The following is a 23,391-nucleotide window of genomic DNA, read 5'->3' as shown; positions in this document are numbered from 1 at the left end:
AGTTTTAGAGATAGTTTCATGGTGATATATCAATTAGTTGGGCTAATAGATTACCATTTGGCAGAAATGTTGAGTCACATTTTCTTATGCTGAATATGAAAAGGTGTATAAAGAATAACTCAGTAAAACTTAAAAAGTTTTTGGAACTGTTTATTATTCATACATATTCAATATACTGTGGGAGATTAATTTTAAAAAATAAATTAAAAAAATAGTACAAATGTAATCTCTATCAGAAGCTGTCACCCCAAAGTGGCTATATTGGACAGACATAGTACTGGCAACTCCATATAGGAGGTCCCAACGGAACCCCATACCTCACTTTTAACTCCTATACAAGGATCTAGACTAACAATAAGGCCCTCTTGGTTGGGTTCAGTACCTGTTGACCGGAGGAGTGGGCCAGAGACAAGTATGGTTAAAGAAAGCAAGGTCAGTATCAGGAGAGAAAAACCAATGACAGATTCAATGGACAAACTGTAGTCTGGAAAACAAATGTGGTTAAACACCAACTGGCCAGTTAAAGTAAAGTCAGACTAGGTGGGGTCATGATAAGGTGGGGTAACAAAAGAAACTTTTTCAGGCTCCCAAGTCAAGTCAAAACTGGAGCATAGAGAACAAATAGAAGTAGCACCAGAGTATAATGAGAAAACAAAGCAATAAGGGCAACTCCTAACAGACTGTTAGGAGTTTAAATTCAAAAAGTGCAAAACTGTGCCACGTGCAAAAAAAATCTGTAAAAGCTTTAGCTGAAATAGGAGACATTTGTGAATTTAATTTATGTTTTCTATCATATTAAAGGGAACCTGTCACCAGGTTTGGCTGATATGAGTTACGGCCACCACCTTTCAGGGCTTATATACAGCATTCTATAATGCTGTGTTTAAGCCCCAACCTGACCTGTAAGAGAAGAATAATAACTTTTATTATACTTACCTGCGAGGCGGTCCAGTCCGAGGGTTGTCGCTCTTCTTGGTCCGGTGCCTCCCATCATCTTATGATTGCCTCATGTGGATGACATGTCCCTGCATCATCCACGCAGTCTGCTCATCATCGCGCTCCTGCGCAGGCATACTTATCTGCCTTGTTGAAGGCAGAGCAAAGTCCTGAAGTGCACAGGCGCTGGGCAAGAGCGCGAATCCAAGCAGACTGTGTGGATGATCCAGGTACGTGTCATCTGCTTGTAGCAAGCAGGAGGACAGCATTGCAAGAAGATGGGAGGCGCCAGACCGAGAAGAGCGACACCCCTCGGACCGGACCACCCTGCAGGTGAGCATAATAAGTTATTTTTCAGTTCTCCCAGGTCAGGTTGGGGCAGATATACAGCATTATAGAATGCTGTATATAAACCCTGAAAGGTGATGGCCATAACTTATATTGGCCTAACCTGGTGACAGGTTCCCTTTAAACAAAATTCCTATCCTTTGGCCCTAATCCAAGAATATATTCTTTAGAAAATATTATTGAAGCAATTCTAAATATTGAAACAGAACTAATACAGACCTAATGTAACAACCCTGCTGGCATCACTGCATGGCCTCCCATCACCCGCACATCAACTTACTCACTGCTCTGGGTCATGCTGTGAATTCTGTTTGCTGCCAGTCCTATGCTCTGTGCCTCTGCTCTCCTGCATGGTTCCTGGCTGTGTGTGTATAGGGGGGCAGCGCCGAAACTCTCTGGTTCTTATGCAGTCAGGGGGCACCTGTCTAATCTGTCCCTGACCAATCGCCTAGAGCCCTTGACTATTTAGTTCCACCACACCCACTAACCCTTGCCTGTGCAATGTCTATACTCAGTATCTTTCTGCTGAGGAAGCCAGGCCCTGTTCTGTGTATCTCCTTTTCTGTTGGAATACTCTTAGCCTTGCTTTGTGTTCTTTGTCTGCCCTCCAGGAGGCTGCATATCCTGGTCTCTGTGTCTTGGTCCTAGCTTTGTGTTTACTTGTCCTTCCTGTAAGAGAATGGTCAGCCATAATATACTGAGCGGCTATGTTGTCTCTAGCAGCCATTTTGTTGAAAGTTAGAGAAGATTCAACTTTTACAAAAGAGCTAATAAAATGTACTAAATGGAGGATGGAAAATGAGATCATGTCTCTTACCAACTTCAGTAGATGTGCATAGAGGAAGATTGGATCAATAGGGGAATAGGGTCACCAAATATATGGTCAGTATGCTTATACGTGATAGTGTGGTAGCGAAGTGTAGAGTAGTTAAAATGTCAGGATGTAAGAATTTATGGACATAGATTGGAGACAATGATAAGATTTTAGGACAGTAGTCATAGATACCAATGACTTATGGGTTTTAGTGTTGCTTGGAGAAATGTTAATTAATATCTTCGTATTATGTCATTATATTCTCTGTTCTAAACCACGTTTCTGTAGATTACCATGAAAACGCCTTAGAATTATAATATTAACGCCCTCTGCGGCAAAATGCAGCTTTCTTTGTTCTGATAATGTATAAGAAGCTCTTGTTACTGTTGCTTGTTGCCATTCCATCGCCATCATGCCACTGTGCCTCACCATGGCCAGGGCACAGAGCCTTATCACCGCTAGACCTCCTAGCAAATCTCTGCCTGTCTGAATTCCTGTTTTTGCCCGCATATTCCAACTCCTCTGTTATTCTGTATCTGTTTTGCCGTGTATCTCCGAATAAACTTCAACCTCAGCTTCGAGAAGGATTGTCTGCAATTTTGCCCGGCTCTTCCAACTCTCCCGATAAGAACATTTTCTTACAAGTGGCGATTGCCAGCCAGGAGGAGCAGCTCCGGAGAGCGGCCTCCAGAAGAACCTTTGTGGAAGGAGTTGCAGATGAGAGTTTGAGGTTGGAAGAGTGAAGAAAAAAATAAAAGAAACGCGTGTGGCCACACGTGAAACCGATCAAAGGAAGCCAGCCTGAAGGAGAACCTCTCGTGATCGCTCCGAGACCGCCTGCCCGATTTTTTATAAGAAAACCACAGACAAAGAAAAAGACTATAAAAAGATAAGTAACTAAGAAGAAGCTATCTACAAGGACGTGAGAACTTTTTTGTGCCCGGTAGCAAGAAGCTTTAAAAGGGCATGGGGAGATGCCTGGCAAGCTAACGAGTGAGGCTGGAATCACGGCTGCACCTCTTTTGATATCTGGTTGACCCCAAACAGCCGGCAGGAGGTCTTCCATCTGAGAGAGGTGTGAGTATCTAACTTTGCTTAAATTGCATTTGTTGATACTAGAACAGAGTAAAACTCGTCCTTGTAGACCACTGTAAATATGGAGTGGTTACGGAAGCAGGCAGAGAAATATGCTGGCACACCCCAGCTGGAGGGGGTTAATGTGGAAACCACGTGGTTAAATTGTATGCGATGGTTCACCACAGAGAACAGGGAACTAGATAGAAAGACTTCGCTAGGAAAAAGTAACAGCCAGGTAGCGGCTTTGTGTAAGACAGTCATAACCTTTGATCAGGCTCTTGATAAACAGTCTACACAACAATATGTTAACATGATCACCCAGGGAGGGGCAGCGTATAGGGAGAGATTAGAAAAGCTGAGTGAGATGCTGGAACTAGCACGGAAGCACAGAGAGGAGGGGTGCGAGCAGCAGCAGCTGAGAGCAGTTATGTCACAGATGGACACTGCAGCATCGAAACACAGTGCTGATGTAAATACACTTGTAGACTGGAGAAGAGAGTTAGGAGAATGAGTGAAGTAGTACATAACAAGATATAGTGTCCCAACAGCTCCAGCTTATGCAGACACAGTTGAGGAAAGATATATTGTCCCAACAGCTCCAGCACATGCAGACCCTAGGTTAGGTGTGATGCTGCTTCAACCCCGAGAAAAATATCCCTGACCAAATGTCCCTGATCCATCTTAAGTTTATTAAAAATTTGCCTAATTGGGAGGAAGGTAAGGGAGTGTTTTGCTAGGACGATGCAGTCCAAGGTGAAGGGTGATGAGTCCAATGTTTTTGCATGCCATTTACCTCGGGGTGTATCTGTTGATTCAGGGAGGCCAGGAGTTCCGGGGGGTATGCGCAGCTGCCGAGAATGGGAAAGTCCCGTTCGGCAGAGCCCCCCAGGGATCCCATGAGAGGTCCTCCCTTGTGTTATTTTTGAGGACAGTTGGGACACTTTAAACGGTTTTGTCCCAACTTTGTGCCAGGGCCTATACTCCAAGAACCCCGGGAGCCATTTAACTCCCAACGTCCCTGGGAGTTTTCTAGACCACCTTTCGGAGTTAGACCTCCGTATCCAGCAGTGAATGACCCTAGGCAGTACCAGCAGTATAATGGTCTTCAAATGGTTAACCCAGTCTCACAGGAGTCTTCTGCTCCTGCTCCTTCCCCAATAGCTTTCACTCGTCCGCGCCCGGAGGTCCATTCTATTCAGGGAGGGGTCACTCCTCCTTGTCCCTATGCTCCCCTGATCAAGGAGCTGCGGGAACATGAGGACCGGACCCTGACTAAGGATCTCTTTGGGGCGGAGGTGACAGCTGTTGGACGGAAGCCGTGCCCAGATGGGGATGATGGATTTTTCGGGCTTCCCACGGCAGGTAACACTGATTGATGGAGTGCTCCCCCTGTTCCCCTTACCCTCCTTGCCCCCCTTTCCTTGGGCAGGGACAGTAGACCTTATGTCAGAGGGAGAATAGAGGGGCTGCCTTGGGAAGACATCCTCATCTATACAGGAGCCTCAGTTTCAATAACACGACACAAATTGCAGTCACCCCCTGGACTGCCTGAGACTACCACATTGGTAGGATTTGAGGCAGTAAAAAGTCGTCCAGTAAACCTGAGATTTCAGGACACAGTGGGATCGAAGCAAAGGGGTCTTCGATGCGCTTTTTGGGTAAACCCACAGTTACGGTACACTATTTTGGGAACTGATGTTTTGGGAGCAATGGGAATTGTTGTTGATTTATGTAACAAAGTTCTGTGGCGGAACAAAGAAGCCACTATCTGTTCTGTAATTGTACCTATGGAGGAAGATCAGGAGAGTCATAAATTACCCATTGCTAGTTTCGGAGCATGTACTGGTGAAAATGTTGAAAATGCTGACAATGATGCTTTAAAGAATGAATGGAAGCAAACGTTCCCTGAATTGTGGATCTCAAAGAAAACTGATTGTGGGTTAATGCAAACTCAGGTTAAAATTGATGGTGAAAAACTGCCACCTTTCCAGTGTCAGTACCGTATTCCTGAGGACGCCATCCCTTACATAAGGGTTGCAGTCAGTGAATTGGAGAAACAAGGTGTTGTTGTGAAAGGTAATTCTCCATGTAACAGTCCTATTCTACCTGTAAAAAAGGAAGATGGCAGTTTTCGAATGGTAGTAGACCTGAGACTCGTAAATAAGTACACTCCCTCAGCAGCTCACCTTGTTGCATCTGTCCCTGAAGTTATGTCACAGCTGAGGAGTGATTGTAAAGTATTTTCTTGTTTGGACATTGCAAATGGCTTTTTCTCAGTACCCCTATCACCTGAATCTGCCCTCCGCTTCGCATTCACTTTTGAGAATGTGCAATACTTGTTCACGCGGCTGCCCATGGGATTTCACAGTTCTCCTGTGTATTTCCATCAGGCATTAGCTCAGGTGTTAGAACCCCTTGGCTTAGGAGACAAAGTCTTACAGTATGTGGATGATTTATTGATTCAAACTGACGATGAATGTGAACACAGAGAAACCCTTGAAAATGTTTGTCAGGCTTTACAAGATGCAGGACTCAAAATGAGTCTAGATAAAGTACAATTGATGAAATCAGAGGTTAAATTTCTTGGTGTGTCTGTCTCAGCAGAAGGAAAGAAACCCATGCATGACAGGGTTAAAGCTATTCAGGCTGTCCCCATACCAACTAACATTACTGAACTCAGAAAATTTTTGGGTCTTATTAATTTTTCCAGAGAATTTACTGAAGATTTTGCCAATTTGGCTAAACCACTGTATGATTTATTCAAAAATGCTGATGATGACTTTACCCCTGTAACTGTAGAAGGAGCAGCCTTACAGGCTTTTGAGGGATTGAAGCGCGCCTTTATGGCAGCTGCTGCATTGGTTAACCCTGACCCTTCCCAGCCTTTTTACATTCAGACTCATACCGGTGATATCTCTATTTCTTCGGTGCTCCTACAAAAATGGCCCAAAGAAAGCCCAGAAGTGTCTAGTCAGTTGTATGCCCTAGGTTATTACTCTAGGTTGCTTACCCCCGTGGAAAAAGGATTCACTCAGTGTATGAAGCACCTACTGGGCGTGCACTGGACTATGAATCAAGTGAGACATATAGTGGGATTTGCTCCTTTAAGTTTACAAACCCCGCATGTCACTTTAAAAACTCTGCTGCAGAAATTCTTAAACAAATTGAGCAGCGGGGCAAAGAATTTCCAAAATTATGGTTCTTCTGTAAAATTAAAGGGCACCAGAGGCTAATTCCTGACCCCCACATCCTTGGCAATGCATATTTAGACCACACAGCCAAGGAAGCTGCACTTACGGGCGATGACAAATATCCCCAAGAAGTCATCGCTGCAGTCACTACAAAACCCCGAGAGCCCCCCTTGTCTTTTCTCCTCTTCAAGATCTCGTAAAAGCACAGGAGAAGGATGGAGACTAGAGTTGAGCGAAACGGGTCGAAAAATTTCAAAAGTCGCCGACTTTTGGCAAAGTCGGGTTTCATGAAACGAAACCCGACCCTAGGATGAGGTCGGCCACGAGGTCGGCGACTTACGCGCCAAAGTCGCGTTTCAAAAGTTTGTTTTGCGCTCTTTTTCAGCCAATCAGGATCCACGGACACTGTGGGCAACGTGATGACATAGGCAGGGGTCACCACCATCTTTCAGAAGGGCATGCAAGTGATTGGCTTGCTTTGGTGGGCATCACAGGGGGTATAAAAGGGCATGCACGCCGACCGCCATCTTACTTCTGCCGATCTCAGTATAGGGAGAGGTTGCTGCTGATTCTGTAGGGAGAGCGTTAGGCAGGGAAAAAGACAAAAAAACTGCTTCTGCTGCTAGCGATTTGGCCTGCACAACACACCAGTCACTGTGTGTGCAGTGCAAGGGGAGGCTATATAGTGGTGTATCAGTGGTGTTGGTTGTTGGGCTGCCTTCTAAGGCTTCCTGACATTCCTGCATTGCTGTTTACCCACTGCTCCGCAAACTGCTTTTTTAAAAGCAATCCCAATTTTTTTTTTGTCCTGCTGAGAAGAAAAAAAAACTGCTTCTGCTGCTAGCAATTTCGCCTGCACAACACACCAGTCACTGTGTGTGCAGTGCAAGGGGAGGCTATATTGTGGTGTATCAGTGGTGTTGGTTGTTGGGCTGCCTTTTAAGGCTTCCTGACAGGCTGGCATTGCTGTTTACCCACTGCTCTGCAAACTGCTTTTTTAAAAGCAATCCAATCTCCCTTATCCTCTAGTCACTTTTGTCACAGCTGTGCCATCGAGCCTGTCACATAGCGCTCAGATATTCATTGGGCCTCACACAATCCAAAAGTGTCCAGTGTCCAAAAGTGTGTGCAGAGATTCAAAATCTCCCTTATCCTCTAGTCACTTTTGTCACAGCTGTGCCATCGAGCCTGTCACATAGCGCTCAGATATTCATTGGGCCTCACACAATCCAAAAGTGTCCAGTGTCCAAAAGTGTGTGCAGAGATTCAAAATCTCCCTTATCCTCTAGTCACTTTTGTCACAGCTGTGCCATCGAGCCTGTCACATAGCGCTCAGATATTCATTGGGCCTCACACAATCCAAAAGTGTCCAGTGTCCAAAAGTGTGTGCAGAGATTCAAAATCTCCCTTATCCTCTAGTCACTTTTGTCACAGCTGTGCCATCGAGCCTGTCACATAGCGCTCAGATATTCATTGGGCCTCACACAATCCAAAAGTGTCCAGTGTCCAAAAGTGTGTGCAGAGATTCAAAATCTCCCTTATCCTCTAGTCACTTTTGTCACAGCTGTGCCATCGAGCCTGTCACATAGCGCTCAGATATTCATTGGGCCTCACACAATCCAAAAGTGTCCAGTGTCCAAAAGTGTGTGCAGAGATTCAAAATCTCCCTTATCCTCTAGTCACTTTTGTCACAGCTGTGCCATCGAGCCTGTCACATAGCGCTCAGATATTCATTGGGCCTCACACAATCCAAAAGTGTCCAGTGTCCAAAAGTGTGTGCAGAGATTCAAAATCTCCCTTATCCTCTAGTCACTTTGGTCACAGCTGTGCCATCGAGCCTGTCACATAGCGCTCAGATATTCATTGGGCCTCACACAATCCAAAAGTGTCCAGTGTCCAAAAGTGTGTGCAGAGATTCAAAATCTCCCTTATCCTCTAGTCACTTTTGTCACAGCTGTGCCATCGAGCCTGTCACATAGCGCTCAGATATTCATTGGGCCTCACACAATCCAAAAGTGTCCAGTGTCCAAAAGTGTGTGCAGAGATTCAAAATCTCCCTTATCCTCTAGTCACTTTTGTCACAGCTGTGCCATCGAGCCTGTCACATAGCGCTCAGATATTCATTGGGCCTCACACAATCCAAAAGTGTCCAGTGTCCAAAAGTGTGTGCAGAGATTCAAAATCTCCCTTATCCTCTAGTCACTTTTGTCACAGTTGTGCCATCGAGCCTGTCACATAGCACTCAGATATTCATTGGGCCTCACACAATCCAAAAGTGTCCAGTGTCCAAAAGTGTGTGCAGAGATTCAAAATCTCCCTTATCCTCTAGTCACTTTTGTCACAGCTGTGCCATCGAGCCTGTCACATAGCGCTCAGATATTCATTGGGCCTCACACAATCCAAAAGTGTCAAGTGTCCAAAAGTGTGTGCAGAGATTCAAAATCTCCCTTATCCTCTAGTCACTTTTGTCACAGCTGTGCCATCGAGCCTGTCACATAGCGCTCAGATATTCATTGGGCCTCACACAATCCAAAAGTGTCCAGTGTCCAAAAGTGTGTGCAGAGATTCAAAATCTCCCTTATCCTCTAGTCACTTTGGTCACAGCTGTGCCATCGAGCCTGTCACATAGCGCTCAGATATTCATTGGGCCTCACACAATCCAAAAGTGTCCAGTGTCCAAAAGTGTGTGCAGAGATTCAAAATCTCCCTTATCCTCTAGTCACTTTTGTCACAGCTGTGCCATCGAGCCTGTCACATAGCGCTCAGATATTCATTGGGCCTCACACAATCCAAAAGTGTCCAGTGTCCAAAAGTGTGTGCAGAGATTAAAAATCTCCCTTATCCTCTAGTCACTTTGGTCACAGCTGTGCCATCGAGCCTGTCACATAGTGCTCAGATATCAGTGGGCCTCACACAATCCAAAAGTGTCCAGTGTCCACAAGTGTCTGCAGAAATTCAAAATCTCCCCTGTCCTATAGACACCTTGTATCTTGTTTTACATTACTATATAGTTTGTTGGATTTTGTCTACATTTCTACCAAAAATGAGGAAGGCTGGTGGAAGAGGCCATGGAATTGGGCGGGGGTTGGCAGCTGGTAATGATGGTGTTGGTGGTGGATCTGATGGTAGTGGCAAGAGCATAATAGGACCGAATGCAGGAGGTATTGAGCCTGAGTCATCGTCTGGCTACATAAGGCCTCGAACGCTTAGTTTTCTAGGAGTTGGCAAACCGCTTTTAAAGCCAGAGCATCAGGAAAAAGTTTTGTCTTACATTGCTGACTCAGCCTCCAGCTCTATCGCCTCCTCTTCTTCAGTTGTAAAAAGTAAAAGCACTGAGTCGTCATTGGAGGCTCATGTTCATGAACCACACCTTTCCTTGTGTCCTTCACCCCAACCAAGATTGAAGGATGACGCAGGCCATACTACTGATTACTCCATGGAGCTGTTTTCACATACCATGCCTGGATTATCAAGTCAAATGGTGAATTACCCAGGCCAAGATGAATCTGACATGGAGTGCACTGATGCACAGCCGCTGATGGATGATTCTTCTGGTACATTCACTCAGAGCACTACATTGTCCTCGCAGTGTACAGAGCCAGATTCTGACCCTGATGAGACTCAGGTGCCCCTTCCCGCACACTATACCACCATACACGGTGACACAGAGGAAGGTGCACATGACATAGAAGAGGAGGTGATGGAGGACCCTGTTGTTGACCCAGATTGGCATCCATTGGGGGAAGAGGGTGCTGCTTCCAATAGCTCAGATGAGGAGCATCCACAGCAGACATCGACATCGCAACAGCTGTTATCTGGCAGGCCCGGAGCACTCCAAAGACAGGTTCCAAACATCAAAAGAGTTGCTGGACAGCTTGTCCAGAGGGTCAAAAGATCACAGCGTGCTAGGCCGCAAAATGTCTGCCAAAGTAGGAAGAGTGCAGTGTGGCACTTTTTTGAGCAAAATCCTCATGATCAGGCCAAGGTTATCTGTAAGAAGTGCGCAAAGACCTTTAGCCGAGGGAAAAATCTGAAAAATTTGAATACCAGTTGCATGCTTAGACATTTAACCAGCATGCACTTGCAAGCGTGGACACAGCACCAAACCTCAAGTGCCACATGTGCAACTGATCACAACGAAGGTAGTCAGCAACGCTATATTGTTTCCCCCACTGTAAGCCCACTGGTTAGCACAGCAGCAAATGTTGAGGTGTCGTTGCAAGGCCACAGCAGTCAGGGAATCCCACTGTTATATCAACGAAAGACTGATTCTAGGCCATCAGAAAGAACACCAACTCCATCACCATCATCAACCCTCTCTCAGTCCGCCCTGTCCACCGCTACTTCCACCATATGCAGCTCTCAAGTCCAGCTCACCCTCCCAGACACTATGAGTAGGTCAAGAAAGTACTCAGTCTCTCATCCGCGTACACTGGGTTTGAACGCCCACATTGCCAAACTAATCTCGTTTGAGATGATGCCCTTTCGGTTGGTGGAAAGCACAGCTTTCCGTGAACTCATGGCCTATGCAGTACCATGCTATGACCTACCCAGTCGCCACTTCTTCTCACGCAAAGCCATCCCAGCCCTCCACCATCATGTGAAAGACCGCATTGTCCATGCACTCAAGCAGTCAGTGAGCGGAAAGGTGCACCTCACAACTGATGCATGGTCCAGTCGGCATGGCCAGGGCTGTTACGTGTCCATCACTGCGCACTGGGTTAATGTGCTGTATGCAGGGTCCACAGGGGACAGCGGTGGTGGGACAGTGCTGCCTAGCCCACGGTATAGGAAACAGTTGGCTGTAGGCGTTCGACCCTCCTCCTCCTCCAGAAGCGAAAGCTCGTCCACAGAGCGCAGTCGTACAAGCACTCCATCTGCAGCTGCCACTGTTGCACACGATGTGTCCCCCTATCGAGCAGCTAGTGGAAAGCGTCAGCAGGCTGTGTTGCAGATGATGTGTTTGGGCAACAGACACACCGCCGAGGTGCTGGCCGAGTACTTGAAGCGACAAACTGAGTCATGGCTGGGCAGTGTACATCTTGAGGCAGGCAAGGTAGTTAGTGATAACGGGCGTAATTTTGTGGCAGCCATAGCCCTTTCAAAACTCAGCCACATACCTTGCTTGGCTCACACCTTGAACCTGGTGGTGCAGTGCTTCCTCAAAAATTATCCGGAGTTAACAGCCCTGCTCCAGAAGGTGCGAAGACTGTGCGCGCACATCCGCCGGTCGCCTGTACACTCCGTTCGTATGCAGAAGCTGCAGCGATTGCTCCACCTTCCCAACCACCGCCTCATTATCGACATTGCAACAAGGTGGAACTCCACCCTGCACATGGTGGAGCGGCTGTGCGAGCAGAGGCAGGCCATAATGCATTTGTGGGAGGATACACGGCCAGGCACTTTGAGAGCAGACATGGAGTTGACAGGTGTGCAGTGGTCGAAGCTGAAAGACCTCTGTAAAGTCCTTCAGTGTTTTGAGGAATGCACACGGCTGGTAAGCGCAGACGACGCCATCCTAAGCATGAGCATCCCACTTATGCGTCTGCTCATGCAAACTTTGACGCACCTTAAGGAGCAGGCGTCTGCAGCCAATGTTGATGAGGAGGAAGAGGAGGAGGGAATCCTTGATGACATTCAACCATTGTCTGATCAGGGACCTCTCCTGGATGAGGTGGAGGAAGAAGAGGAGGAGGAGGATGATGATGGGGATGATTACTTAGGGGAGGAGGATGCATCTCGTGGGGCAAGTGAAAATGTTGGCATGGCAAGGTCTGGTACAGGGTTTGTGCGTGACTGGAGGGATGTGGATTTGCCAGAAAGTGCTCCTCCAACCAGCACTCGCAGTGCATCATTGACACCAGGAACATTGGCCCACATGTCAGATTATGCCTTGCAGATCCTAAAAAGGGACCCCCGCATTGCCAAAATGATGAACGATGACGACTACTGGTTGGCCAGCATCCTGGATCCACGCTATAAAGGCAAATTACAAAACATCATGCCACAGGAGAACCTTGACCTAATATTGGCTAATAAACAAGCAACTCTGGTAAATCGGTTGCTTGAGGCATTCCCAGCACACAGCAGCGGTGATGGTTCTCACACGAGCCGTACGGGCCGGGGGCAGCTTGGCAGAGGTGTTCGTGGTGCACACAGCAGAAGTGGCGTTGGAGACAGGGGTTTCATGACAATGTTGTGGACTGATTTTTCAAATACCGCTCACACAACTGGTAATACTGCATCGATGGAAAGTGACAGGAGACAGCAGTTGTCAACTATGGTTACAAACTACTTTTCCTCCCATATCGATGTTCTCCCAAACAGGTCATTCCCCTTTGACTATTGGGCAGCTAAACTGGACACCTGGCCTGAATTGGCCCAATATGCCTTACAGGAGCTCGCTTGCCCAGCTGCAAGTGTGCTATCGGAAAGAGTCTTCAGTGCAGCTGGATCAATCCTGACAGAAAAAAGGACCCGTCTGTCAACCCAAAATGTGGATGATCTAACCTTCATTAAAATGAACCATGCATGGGTTTCCAAGGATTTTGTCCCACCTTCCCCTGATGACACATAGGGTGACAGAAAAATGGCTTGCTTTGGTCCACCTCTTCCTGGGACTTCACCTATTTCGCCTTTTGCATCAGCTGAATGTCCAACATCAACATATGCCATTTTCTAAAACTCCCTAACTGTGCTGCCTCCCCCCCATGGCCGGGGTCACCACCTAGCGCATGACACCGTGCGAGTGCCGTTGACCTGGACAGGGGGGTAGGCCGACTCTTGGGCGCGGGCACTGGCACAGGGTCCCTCATAGTGCAATCAAGTGTCTCTGACGGTGGTGGTGCACACCCGCCGTCAGACACACCGCTGTACTATGAGGGGCCCAGTGCCAGTACCGACGCCCACGAGTGGGCCCCCCTTGCTTGGGCAGGGCCCCAGCATTTGCAATCTTTACCTCTCCCTGCTCCTCCGCTGTGTAATCTGGGCCGTCAAATCCATACTGTGCCTGACACCGTCTGAGCGTGCCTCCTGATGTATAGACATATATTTTGAATGTGTACGCTATCCATACATGTTATCCGGGGAAACGGTACCCTTTCTAACCTTTGTGCAATCACGTGCAATCCATACTGGGCCTAACACCGTCTGAGCCTGCCTCCTGAGACATATATTTTGAATGTGTACGCTATCCATACATGTTATCTGGGGATACGGTACCCTTTCTAACCTTTGTGCAATCACGTGCAATCCATACTGGGCCTAACACCGTCTGAGCCTGCCTCCTGAGACATATATTTTGAATGTGTACGCTATTCATACATGTTATCCGGGGATATGGTACCCTTTCTAACCTTTGTGCAATCACGTGCAATCCATACTGGGCCTAACACCGTCTGAGCCTGCCTCCTGAGACATATATTTTGAATGTGTACTCTATCCATACATGTTATCCGGGGATACGGTACCCTTTCTAACCTTTGTGCAATCACGTGCAATCCATTCTGGGCCTAACACCGTCTGAGCCTGCCTCCTGAGACATATATTTTGAATGTGTACGCTATCCATACATGTTATCCGGGGATACGGTACCCTTTCTAACCTTTGTGCAATCACGTGCAATCCATACTGGGCCTAACACCGTCTGAGCCTGCCTCCTGAGACATATATTTTGAATGTGTACGCTATCCATACATGTTATCTGGGGATACGGTACCCTTTCTAACCTTTGTGCAATCACGTGCAATCCATACTGGGCCTAACACCGTCTGAGCCTGCCTCCTGAGACATATATTTTGAATGTGTACTCTATCCATACATGTTATCTGGGGATACGGTACCCTTTCTAACCTTTGTGCAATCACGTGCAATCCATACTGGGCCTAACACCGTCTGAGCCTGCCTCCTGAGACATATATTTTGAATGTGTACGCTATCCATACATGTTATCCGGGGATACAGTACCCTTTCTCACCTTTGTGCAATCACGTGTAATCCATACTGGGCGTGAGAACGGCTGGCGAGCTGTTAAGCAAGCTACAGCACCTGTGGTTTGCACACGTAAGTTTTTCATTTTTTCAGGAATGACGGTTAGGCCTAATTCCGGAACTGCGGTTGACCTGCACTTACTGGGAAATCGTTGTTCGCGGGTAATAATTGTAATCAGTGATCCCCATCACTAACGTTGTTCAGCGGGTTATCTGCACCTGTAAGCGACAAACGCTGGCCTTTTCAGTGTAGCGCACATGCAGCCACGGACATGTAAGGGCATGACACACCAGTTATTGGCCAATCTCATGTGCCAGAGCCTCACGTGTCCCTCTAGTAAGCCGGACTCGGACCGCGGGGCATGACGGAGTCTCGTTTGTTAACGGAATTAAGCTTGCAATGTGTGCATCTGTTCTGTAGCTGGCATGGTTGAGGTTTCCCAGGTGGAGTCGAATTTAACCGTAGGCTCCACTCCTGGTGGTGCCCTTCTGGACATTCCTTTAAGGTTCAGCTTTGCAACCATACTGCCCACGTAAAACAAACACTTTGCCTTCATGAACGCTGTTTGGAGGGTCATGACTCGTGGGAATAACGCCGCCCAATCAGTTAACCTGCTAGAGAGATCCTTCGTTGCTCCCAAGCATGACATCACACTCCCTAGGAAGAAGGTAATGCCACTGTGGCGACCGTACTCCTGGGGGCGACACAAGTGCACTGATGCCCAGCCACTGCTCGATGAATCTGCTGGTACATTGACCCAGACCACTACATTACCCTCGCACGCTACCCGGCCTGAATCTGGCCCTGATGAAACTCAGGTTACCCTTCCCATATACAGTTCCATCTTACATGGTGACAAAGAGGAAGCTGAAGATGAAAGTGCAGGTTCGGCCCACCCGCCATCAGACACACCACCGTACTATCAGGGGCCCTGTGCCAGTGCCGTCGCCAACGAGTGGGCCCCCCCTGCTTGCCCAGGACCACAGCACTTGCAAAGTTGAAATACTGTGCAGTGAGATGGAAGATGGGGACGACGAGGAGTCTAGACTAGTACAGGGATTCCCTAGCGAGGAGACTTATTTGATTGTTTTCAATGTTGGGACAGCAATTTTTGGGGAGCACTATACTCTGGAGAATGATAGATGGGGCCCACCATACACTGGAACATTCCAAAGGTGGACATCAGACACTGGAGCAGCATTTACAGGGCCCATTATACACTAGAGCATTAGAAATGGGGCCCATTATGTTTGGAGCATTATTTTGGCCCATAAGACAGTGGAGCTTCATCCATGGGGACCAACATATACTGTAGCATTATGTGGAGCTCATCATATACTGTTTCAAACATTATATGGGACCAATGATTCTGTATGGAGAAATAGATGGGCCTCGTCATGAGATGTAAAAAGTGAAGTATTTTTCATTGTACTATACCGCTATTTCTCTGCCGTATCGGAGCATGATGAGTTGTGGCATGTGTTAAAGGGGCGCTCTTTCGCCCAGGGCACATGAAAACCTGCAGCCAGCCCTCCCCCCCACAACTTTAGCCAAATAACCCCCATTTTTCAGTGCGTAACTTGTATTATGAAGTTAATTAAGGTTGACAAGCTTAAGTAAGAAGAATTGATGCTTTTGGCATTCAAATGGGCACTGTAGGTGTGTTTCCTGTCCTCTCACTGCCGACTTTTATTCCCCATTGACTTACATTGGGTTTCGTGTTTCGGGACGACCCCGACTTTTCCCTATAATCGGACGATCTTGCTCGACCCGACTTTTGGAAAAGTCGGGTTTCACGAAATGAAACGCGACCCTAAAAAACCAAAAGTCGCTCAACTCTAATGGAGACTCATTTCTGTTCAATTCCCTTGAGTCCCTGCCCATTGAAAGGGACGGGCTAGCGTCTTACATCCCAACAACAATGATTAAGTCTTTGCTCAAATTTTCAAGCTACAAAAGTGATTAAAATGGTTCATATCAATCAGTGTAGACTTCTTAATTATTTTACTGAGATTTCTGGTAAGGACTGATACTCCACTTTTTTTTCTATTTTCTCCAGGTCCGCTAAAGATTTTCATATTCGACTACTGGGACTATGAACCTATTGGATGATCAGGAGAAGATGTTTCACACTATACAGTGGGACTCTGATAGTGTGAGAGGGAGAGAAGGTCAGAAAAATCCAGAAGACAAAGAATGAGAAGAAAAAGACCAAAAGACTTGACTATTGTGCAACTTATTTTTTTCGGGACTATTCAAATTATTTTTTTATTATGTGTTTGTGCTATTTTTAAGGACTTTTGCCTTACACACACACGTGCATAAAGTGCTGAATTACCTCCATATTCTTATTTTCAGTAATTCACCCATGAATATTACAGTACTGTATGTTGTACTCTGGATAGAGTACAAGAGGGGGACTTGTAAGAGAATGGTCAGCCATAATATACTGAGCGGCTATGTTGTCTCTAGCAGCCATTTTGTTGAAAGTTAGAGAAGTTTCAGCTTTTACAAAAGAGCTAATAAAATGTACTAAATGGAGGATGGAAAATGAGATCATGTCTCTTACCAACTTCAGTAGATGTGCATAGAGGAAGATTGGATCAATAGGGGAATAGGGTCACCAAATATATGGTCAGTATGCTTATACGTGATAGTGTGGTAGCGAAGTGTAGAGTAGTTAAAATGTCAGGATGTAAGAATTTATGGACATAGATTGGAGACAATGATAAGATTTTAGGACAGTAGTCATAGATACCAATGACTTATGGGTTTTAGTGTTGCTTGGAGAAATGTTAATTAATATCTTCATATTATGTCATTATATTCTCTGTTCTAAACCACGTTTCTGTAGATTACCATGAAAACGCCTTAGAATTATAATATTAACGCCCTCTGCGGCAAAATGCAGCTTTCTGTGTTCTGATAATGTATAAGAAGCTCTTGTTACTGTTGCTTGTTGCCATTCCATCGCCATCATGCCACTGTGCCTCACCATGGCCAGGGCACAGAGCCTTATCACCGCTAGACCTCCTAGCAAATCTCTGCCTGTCTGAATTCCTGTTTTTGCCCGCATATTCCAACTCCTCTGTTATTCTGTATCTGTTTTGCCGTGTATCTCCGAATAAACTTCAACCTCAGCTTCGAGAAGGATTGTCTGCAATTTTGTCCGGCTCTTCCAACTCTCCCGATAAGAACATTTTCTTACACTTCCGCTTGCCAGGAGGCAGAATATCCTGGTCCTTGATTCTTTGTCCATGTACCTTGTCTGAACTCTGTCCTACCCCTGCCTCCTTGTCTTTGGCTTCCTTCCCTGCTGTGTCTTTCCTTGTGTTCTCCCTGTCTGAGCCTCTGCACCCTTGCAGCTCTGTCTGAGACTCTGCCCCTTTGCAGCTTTGTCTGTGCCGCTGCACCCTTGCAGCTCTGCCTGCTCATCTCCTGCTGCTGCAGAACCTCTTGCTGCAGCTTCTCTCCACAGACCTTGTGGTTCAGCTTTGCTCTGCTGCTGCAGAACCTCTTGCTGCAGCTTCTCTCCATAGAACTTGTGGTTCAGCTTACTACGCACTCCTGCGGCTCCGCCTATTGCACTCCTTCCTGCCTGTATCCATACCTGCACCTCCTGTGTGAACAGGTCCAAACCTGTTCCTTCATATTCCACTCCTTCCTGCCTGTATCCATACCTGCACCTCCTGTGTGAACAGGTCCAAACCTGTCCCTTCATATTCCACTCCTTCCTGCCTGTATCCATACCTGCACCTCCTGTGTGAACAGGTCCAAACCTGTCCCTTCATATTCCACTCCTTCCAGTCTGTATCAGTACTGGTACCCGCTGTGTGAACAGGTCTCTACCTGTTCCCGTATATACAGTGCCTGCTTGCCCTGTGTCTCCAATCCGTGCCTGCTTGCCCTGTGTATCCAAGCCATGCCTGCTTGCCCTGTGTCTCCAAGCCGTGCCTGCTTGCCCTGTGTCTCCAAGCCGTGCCTGCTTGCCCTGTGTCTCCAGGCCATGCCTGCTTGCCCTGTGTCTCCAGGCCATGCCTGCTTGCCCTGTGTCTCCAAGCCATGCCTGCTTGCCCTGTGTCTCCAAGCCATGCCTGCCTGCCAGTGTACCAATATGCAAAATATAATGACACGTCACTCCTCAAATTATGGTGGTGCCCGGATAAGGGTAACCAATCCTTAATCAATGTAAAAAATTAATCTGGCACTCAAAAGATCAATGCTAATAATGAATATTTTATTTTACTTCAGAGGGCATAATCCAAAAAACATGACGTTTTGGTCTATTCATTGACCTTCATCAGACGGTTTAAGATTGAAGCCCATTAGAAGAGAGAAATCACGGGAGAATCATGAATAGGTCATAGGAGACAATCTGATGCAGAAGCGCTGTGCAGTAACGGGTGGGAGCGCATTTTTCATCGGCTCCCACCCTTTACTGCACAGCGCTTCTGCATCATATTGTCTCCTATGACCTATTCATGATTCTCCCGTGATTTTTCTTTTCTAATGGGCTTCAATCTTAAACCGTCTGATGAAGGTCAATGAATAGACCGAGACGTCATGTTTTTTGGATTATGCCCTCTGAAATAAAATAAAATATTCATTATTAGCATTGATCTTTTGAGTGCCAGATTAATTTTTTGTCAGTGTACCAAGCCGTGCCTGCTTGCCCTGTGTCTCAGCCGTGCCTGCTTTCCCTGTGTCTCAGCCTGCCTGTTAGTCACACCTGTCCTAGTGACTTGTCCACGAGTAGGATCAGCAGTCACAGCCAGACACCCCCCTGGAGTGGCACCCGACAGCTATCTGCCATACAAGCCTGACCTCACCATCAGAGGCTCCAGTGAAGACCGAGGTAGCTGTTATAGTTACGCCCCTTCCAAGGTAGTCTGGTTTGTGGCACAGTGGGGCTACAACCCCCCCGGCTCGCGCCATTCAGCCAAGGCGTGAGTGTGACAGTTTGCACAGGCCATGGTTCCCACTGAGTCCCATGTCCTTTCGCTCCTGGAGTGTGATGAACTGTTTTACCCGAATGGGCAATTGAATAAAGTCTTTACCGACTCTGAAGTCCAATCCTTTACTGCTCCACCAACCATTGTGGTCTCCAATGAACTGTTTGCTCAGCTTGAGGCTGGCATTCCTAAAGTTGAACCCCCTTTTGAGCCACCAAGATATGATGGAAATCCGGAGCAGTGTCGTGTCTTCTTGGAACAGTGCTAACGGTACTTCCAATGGCATGCTCCTTTCTTCGCCACTGATCGGGTAAAGGTAGGACTGCTATTGACCTACCTAACAGGAGATGCCTTGGAGTGGCTTACCCCCCTCTGGGAAGCAGGGGATCCCATCACCTTGAGTCTTACAGCCTTCATGGTGGCCTTCTGCAGAGCCTTCCACAAGCCTAGTACCGCACCTCCTGAGAAGTCTTCCCCCCAAACTTCCAGAAACGGACCAGACGAAGAGAACCCGAGGCTAATTCATCTCATCCATCTATGACCTGTTCCACAACCTGCCAAGACAGCCCCCTGTGCAAGATCCAAGAGGTCTAAGAAAAAGGGGCTGGCTAGGTTGTCACCAGAGTCCAGTCTTGAGAAGAAACATTCTGACGGTCTTTGCCCTGCGAAGCCAGTTCTCCAAGATCCTGGGCCTGTAGGAGAGACGGCCCTTGGCATGAGCACTCCCTCTCCATTAAAAGCTTGGACTGTTTCTCTGCCTTCTGGGAGCTTTGGTGTGTATAAACCGCCAGCCATACGGAGTCAGTGTGTAGTCTCTGTCATACAGCTCCCGAAGTCAGCATGGGCGTTGTCTCGAGGTGGCCGAGCCCTGTTGGAGAACAGTCTAGTTCTGCAAGGACAACTACAGCTCCAGATTGGAGCACTATACATGAAGAAGTTCGTCTTTCATTTTCTGTCTGGTGTACCCATGCGTCATTTTGAGCCAGAGATCCTTGTGCCCATTTATGTCTGGAGACCCAGCAGGGTACCGCTCTTGAAACTACCAAGTGACAGAGGGTGTCTGGTTCCCTTGCATCAGACTCAGTCAGCTATGTCGTCTTCTTCACCTGGTCTGCTGGTCGTCGAGTCTAGGGGTGATGACGCCTCCGAAGAGGGCGAAGCGGAGGCCTCCTCGTCACACATCTCCAGCAATTATACCAGTGATCTGCTCCCTAGAGCATCCCTGCCTCTCGATTGTCTTCTCCAGGATAAAGGGCTGAAGATGGATCCTGAGTGGATGCCCTCAGCTCCTCTATGGCCAGTGGGTGAAGGTCCCAAGATGGAGCATTACTCATCCTTTATCCTGGAAAAGGGGGCCCAGTTTTTTCTGAGTAGCAGGTTGAAGTGGCTCCCTGTATGTATGCCTCCAGCTTCCATGTGGCAGGTGGATGCAGAGGTGGGAATAGTGGCCTACGTATCTCCATTATTCACCAACCTGGAGGGGGCCCAGGTCCAAACCTGTTCCTTCATATTCCACTCCTTCCTGCCTGTATCCATACCTGCACCTCCTGTGTGAACAGATCCAAATCTGTCCCTTCATATTCCACTCCTTCCTGCCTGTATCCATACCTGCACCTCCTGTGTGAACAGGTCTTTACCTGTTCCCTCATATACCGTGCCTGCTTGCCCTGTGTCTCCAAGCCGTGCCTGCTTGCCCTGTGTCTCCAAGCCGTGCCTGCTTGCCCTGTGTCTCCAAGCCGTGCCTGCTTGCCTTTGTGTCTCCAAGCCATGCCTGGTTGTCCTGTGTCTCCAAGCCATGCTTGCTTGCCCTGTGTCTCCAAGACGTGCCTGCTTGCCCTGTGTCTCCAAGCCGTGCCTGCTTGCCCAGTGTCTCCAAGACGTGCCTGCTTGCCCTGTGTCTCCAAGCCATGCCTGCTTGCCCTGTGTCTCCAAGACGTGCCTGCTTGCCCTGTGTCTCCAAGCCATGCCTGCTTGCTCTGTGTCTCAAAGATGTGCCTGCTTGCCCTGTGTCTTCAAGCCGTGCCTGCTTGCCCTGTGTTGTGCCTTCTTTCCCTGTGTCTTCAAGCCGTGCCTGCTTGCCCTGTGTCTCCAAGCCGTGCTTGCCTGCCAGTGTACCAAGCCGTGCCTGCTTGCCCTGTGTCTCAGCCATGCCTGCTTGCCCTGTGTCTCAGCCTGCCTGTTAGTCACACCTGTCCAAGTGACTTGTCCCCGAGTGGGATCAACAGCCACAATCAGACACTCCGTGGAGTTGCACCTGACAGCTATATGCTGCACAAGCCTGACCTCACCATCAGAGGCTCCAGCGAAGACCGAGGTAGCTGTTGTAGTCATGCCCCTTCCAGGGTAGTCTGGTTTGTGGCACAGTGGGGCCACAACCCCTCGGCTCGCGCCATTCAGCCAAGGCGCGAGCGTGACACCTAAATGTCTCTTTAGTTAGTTGAGATTAAATAAATATCCACTCATTCAAAATAAATATTATATATATGTAAATTAAATAGACAAAAAAATGCACTTAAATAGACAACATTTAATATCCAGAGCTTTAATGATATTCATGTCATGCTTTGCACAAAATCAGTTGACATCGTCAAATTTAAATTGGAACAAACTATGGTTGCACTTTGTTATGTTTGCTATAAAACATTGGCTCATTATGAAACACTGTATTGTGCTGATGATACCAGTAAAATATGTTGTGCTTCTACAGGTTCTTTGGGGAGGAAAAAATTAACTTTGCTTTGGTAAATTGTACAATAGTTAAGACTAGCAAAACACAATCCAAAATTCACTGCTAACAAGTTGTGCTAAATCTTTATAGTTTACAAGGGCAGGGCTCGGTGCCAGAATCTGTTATAGCACATATTATTTGGGTGAAAGTGCATATCCGAACATGTGAAAATAATTACAGCTGCTGCGTCTGTGTCCCCATCTTCCACTAATCACTGCATCTGTGCTACTTACTGCCATTTGCTTAGTGATGCCTATGTGGAAAGCTGCCATGTAATTATAAACTCTGCTAAATGAAAAAAGAACTCAGGATGCAAATTATGAAGAGTTCACAATAACGCCGCTTTCTGTTTTTCTTGTTTACATACCTCTGAAATATATTAAACATAAAACAAGAATAGAATTATAATGTAGTTGTAAGAATAATACTTTTTGACAATCACTTAGGTAATGCAATCATTTGTTTTAAAAATGATTTATAAATTATTTTACATGGTACAATACATTGTACATGGATTGTACATAGTTTATTAAATCATTGAACATTGCAAATCAGTTTATAAACATTAAGGTAAATAGGTATCATGTGCAAGTTATTAGTGATGGGCGAATTTCATTGCTGCTCGGGTGTCCTCCGAGTATTTTGGCGTGCTCGGAAATTTAGTTTTTGTACTCTCAGCTGCATGATTTGTGACTTGTAGACAGTCTGAATACATGTGAGAATTCCCTAACAAACAGGCATTCCACACATGTATTCAAGCTGTCTAGCAGTCGCAAATCATGCAGCTGAGAGGACAAAAACTAAATCTCCGAGCACGCCAAAATACTCGGAGGACACCCGAGCATGCTCGAGGAAACCCGAACCCGAGTATACTCGCTCATCACTACTAGTTATCAATTACTTCACTATTCTATCAATGGGAGGAATTGAATTTTGCTTCATTTTACAAGAAAAGCAAGTACCAAAAATTACTAAAAAGGTGTGCAAATAGCTTTAAATGCGACATAAATAGTACTGATTTAACAAAGGTTTGACTCAGATAACATGGCACTGGGATATTAAGCCAAAGAAATAAATATAATTCTACATCTAACTTCACATCAGTCAATGGCTTCTGAAATGTTTTTAAAGGTGTTTTTTCAAGTTAACAAATTGCTTTTATTAGTTAAAAAGCATAAGGATAAACAAGTTTGCAATTGATTTACATATTCTATAAAAACTTGCGCTGTAGTGTATAACTAAGGGTTAAATTCCACCAAACCAGTTTTTATATGCCAAACTAGACTGAGATAAAGGATGTGTTACCTTTCAGGCAGGCACTGGCATAATGGCGCTGGAATTCCAAGAACGGTGTTT

Source organism: Dendrobates tinctorius, unplaced genomic scaffold (assembly GCF_039654945.1).
Source record: "Dendrobates tinctorius isolate UK_male_01 unplaced genomic scaffold, ASM3965494v1 ptg000290l, whole genome shotgun sequence".
NCBI classification, from domain to species: domain Eukaryota; kingdom Metazoa; phylum Chordata; class Amphibia; order Anura; family Dendrobatidae; genus Dendrobates; species Dendrobates tinctorius.
Note: the sequence above shows the minus strand (reverse complement) of the source record.